Raw genomic sequence first — 4125 nt, forward strand, 5'->3', positions numbered from 1 at the left:
CAAGAGTACCATGCTAGCTACACAAGCACACACCCATCCATTAACGCACAAGCACACGCACATCCACTGTCACATATGCAGCCGCACATCCACTGAGGTCCACACAATCCTGTGTTACAGCAAACATGGTCTGAAGCCCACACTACCTCTACAGCCTCTCTACCCTGCACTGCCAAACCCACAGTTCTACACACTCCTCCTCCTCTCTCTAACACTCCCCCAGTCTCATTCTCTCGCTCTCTATCCTTCTCCCTCCGTCTCTCATTCTCACTCTCTCTCCCGCGCTCATTCTCTCTCCGTCTCGCTCGCTCTCCCTCACTTTCTCTCTGTCACTCTCTGCCTCCTGCTCTCTTTCTCACTTTCTCTCCGCCTGCCTGCCTCTCCGTCGCTCTCTCTCTCTCTCTCCCTCTCTCCATCTCTCTCTTCCTCTCTCTCTCCCTTCCGAGCGGTTCCTCCAGCAGCGGATCGGAGCGTAGAGTGTGTGCTCGTGCGAGTGTGTGTCCAGCGCAGGGATAGGAGCAGCGCAGAGAGAGAGCCCCACAGAGAGCGTGACTCGCAGCAGGACCGACCAGCCGACAGGGAGACCCAGACTGTGAGTAGTGTGCACACGCATGGCTCTCTCCTCCTCTCCTCTGCCTTCTATCCCCCTTCTCCTCTTCTTCTTGGCTCTTTCTGTCTTCTGGGCTATTGTGGATCTACTGTACTGGGATGCAGAATACAGCCTGTGCATGTCTTTTTACAATGGAACTAAGAAATCCCACACACAATATCCACGAGACCTGATCTACTTTCAGCTGCATACTTGTACTTTTGTGTTCGAAGTGACTAAAACCAGGACTTGCACGCATTGCGTGTTCACTGGGAAAGCGCGCACACACATAGTCTTTGAAGAATGTGTCCAGACATTCTTAGACACACCCATACAGAATTGTTTTTTTTAAATGTTTTACTTTGTACTATTTTACAACAGACGAAGTCAGCTTTGTATATTGTAAATGATGTGTTTCTCTTTACACAGTGTAATGCAGTGTTTCGTAATGTACAGTAAAGAATGCATACAGTGTGTACAGAACCATGAATAAAGATGTGGCGAAGGTCCATGTCACAACCAGAACCTTTCACACAAACACACACACACACACACACACTTTTTTATACAGACACGGGCAGACGGATAGGGTACATCTGTGCACACACAACATACACAGATGAAGACATACTTCATATACAGTATATATACACACACACACACGCACACACACACACAGTTTCTCAGGAAACAATCAAACACTCAGAGAATAATTCCATAGTTATTTTATGTGTATTACAGTCTGGTAATAGTCTGTCCATAGTTCTGGAGTCTTTGTGAAGTGTTTCTGAGAAGGCAAACATTTTTATTTAGTATTAAATGTCCCTCCAGTCTGGTGGATTTGCTGGAGTAATTGAATTCCTCGGCTGCGGGGAATTTCCTGATTGCTGTACCACATTGACCAGGAATAGATGGCATCTTCTCTTCATTTGAATGTTGTTCCTTAGTTTCCAGGATATCTACTGTATGTTGTCTCAGTATCCAGGTTATATACAGTACATTTTCTTGGTATATACATTTACCAGAGCTGGTGTTTTGAGGAATCTTCCAGAATAACAAGCTCCATTGATAAGAGATAAGATTTATATATTCACAGCTTTTTACTCAAATAGAGAGGGATGCCAGAAGGATGATCTCACAGAATGATGAGATGCAACAAAGGCTAGCACTCATGCAAATCGAAAAAGATTGAAAAAGGGACATAAAAAGAAACTGGGGTTTTTCAAAAGCAAAGTAGTGGCAGTGTTAAAGCTTATATTTTCTTTTTTGGAATTAGACCTTACTGTAATTACTGTAAACTCTCTTAACTATTCATGCGTTTGCGCAAACTAAGATTGTTTCCTCCAAATATATTTGTGTTTATAAAAGTGCAACGCTTACAGTGCAAGCATCTCTGTCTTATTTATTTTGTAAAAACGTTTTAGAAATATAAGATATGTGTATGGTAAATCTTGTATTACTATAATGGAAGGAGTGTGTGTGCACGTGAATGTATGCTGTCTGTGCGTACCTCTAAATACAATTCCAACGCTTCACTGACACATAATTTCTGTTGCAAAGAATGAGAATTCTCTTCTTCATAGTCTCTTGTTTTATGTCCAACGCTGTTCAGTGTGCTCACCGGTGTGTGTGTGTGTATATAAGTCTGTGTGTTTGTGTGTGTGCTGGACACGGTGTGTGTGTGTTGGCCACTGTGTGTGTGTGTTTGTCACTGTGTGTGTGTTGGTCACTGTGTGTGTGTGCTGGACAGTTTGTGCTGCAGCGTTTGTCTGGAAGAATTAATCTGTGAGCAGAATTTTTCAGAATGTGTTTTGTCATCTCAGTATGTGTGTGTGTGCATGTGTGTGTACATGTGTCTGTGTGTGTGTGTATGTGTTGGTGTGTGTGAGTGTGTGTACTTGTGTGTATAGCTGGTGAATACAACACAACATGGGCAGTAACATTGCTCTTTTAGGGGATAAAGTCCTAATCTGAAACGGTGAATGTGGGTGCCAATGTGTGTGTGTGTGTGTGTTTGTATCTGTCTGTGTACCTTGTATACATTTTGCATTCTTGTGTGGTTGTGTGCGCATGTGTGTGAGCATGTTTGTGTGTGTGAGTGTGAGTGAGTGAGAGCATATGTGTGTGTGTGTGTGTGTGTGTGTTAGGGGATGAGAGTGTTTGCCTGTCTCAGGAAGAGGGCTCTAACACTGGCATCCAGAATCCCAGAGGGCTCTTATAGTATTTTAGACAGGATCCAATACAAAGGCTTTTGGGGATTTACTGTGTGTTTGTGTGTGTGTGTGTGTCTGTGTATGTGTGTGTGGAGAGAGGAGACAGAAGTGTGTGAATGTTGTAGTACATCGCAGTGATGGACCTCGCAATGGCAGTGCGATTGAAAAATGGTGTTTAGTGAAGAGAGAAAAAATTCATAGAATTGAATAAAATGTCAAATATGGGATGCATATCCTGCCCAATATTTATTCTGCACTAGACCAGGGCTGGAAAGATTACATTCTGAGAAATCACTCGGACATTATCATTTCATTATTCGACCAGTCCTAATTCATAAAACTCCTTTATTCCTCAATAACTCTCTCTCTCTTTCTCTCTTTCTCCCTCTTTCTCTCTCTCTCTGATTCTCTTTCTCTACCTCTCTTCTCTCTATATATCTCTCACTCACTCTCACTGTCTCTATCCGGGAAAGGAGATGTTAACGGCCCTGTTAACCGCAGAATGACACCTGGTGAGAGCTCTGTTGTCATAGCCGCAGATCCCTCATCACGAATATCTCCGTGTTCTCCGCTTTGGGTTCTCTCCGTTCCCATTGTTCCACCTTAGAATTCACAACGTTCTATTATGAAACCTCTGTGTTCTCACTCTGTGTTCTACCTGCACTGATTGTTCCATAAATATAAGGTATGTTCTCCTCAGACGCTTAGCTGATTCTTTTTAGTCAATCAGTCAGTCAGGAACTTTGAATGAACTTTGAGTCAATCAGTCAGTTAATGTGAGTCAGTCAGTCTTTCAGTCAGCTCTCCAGTCAGTCAGTCAGTCAGTCCCTCAGTCAACCAGGTAGCCGGGCATCCACGTAGCCAGCAGACAGGCAGACAGGCAAGCCAAGGAACATCAAGTTAGATAGTCAGGTGAAAGAGAGGCATTGTCATCATGCGAAAGTCATGTTGGACACAGCTCTGTGTGGCATCAGGGCGGTATACCCTGACCTCTCCTTGGATGTGTGTGTGTGTGTGTGTGTGATAAATGGCATTCTAAAGGATCCACTTGATTATGTTCAATGGAGAGCTTTCTCCCCTCTCTCTTATTTATGTCTGCTCTTCCTCCGCCCGGCACACACTCGTAAATCTGACACCCGCTGCAGTCATCACACACACGCAGACACGCACACGCAGACACACACACGCAGACACACACACGCACACACAAATACAAACACACACGGTGAGGGAGAGACTGTCTGTACACAGTTTTTCAGAAATGCAGTGTCTTTGGCCGGAGGGCAGAACGTAGGCCTCACTCTCTCAACCCGAACTCTCCTC

General features: G+C 44.3%; 1 protein-coding gene across 1 annotated transcript in view; it reads left to right on the forward strand.

Annotated features, from left to right (window-relative positions):
- Positions 1 to 480: 480 nt before the first annotated feature.
- Positions 481 to 4125, forward strand: part of rbfox3a (RNA binding fox-1 homolog 3a) — a 218308-nt gene continuing 214663 nt past the window's right edge. Inside the window, exon 1 of the mRNA XM_084670214.1 lies at positions 481 to 592. The gene's annotated coding sequence lies outside the window, so the exon portion shown is untranslated. The remainder of the gene's footprint in view (positions 593 to 4125) is intronic.

The sequence above is a fragment of the Hypomesus nipponensis genome, chromosome 13, assembly GCF_054491055.1.
Source record: "Hypomesus nipponensis isolate SF chromosome 13, ASM5449105v1, whole genome shotgun sequence".
NCBI lineage: Eukaryota > Metazoa > Chordata > Actinopteri > Osmeriformes > Osmeridae > Hypomesus > Hypomesus nipponensis.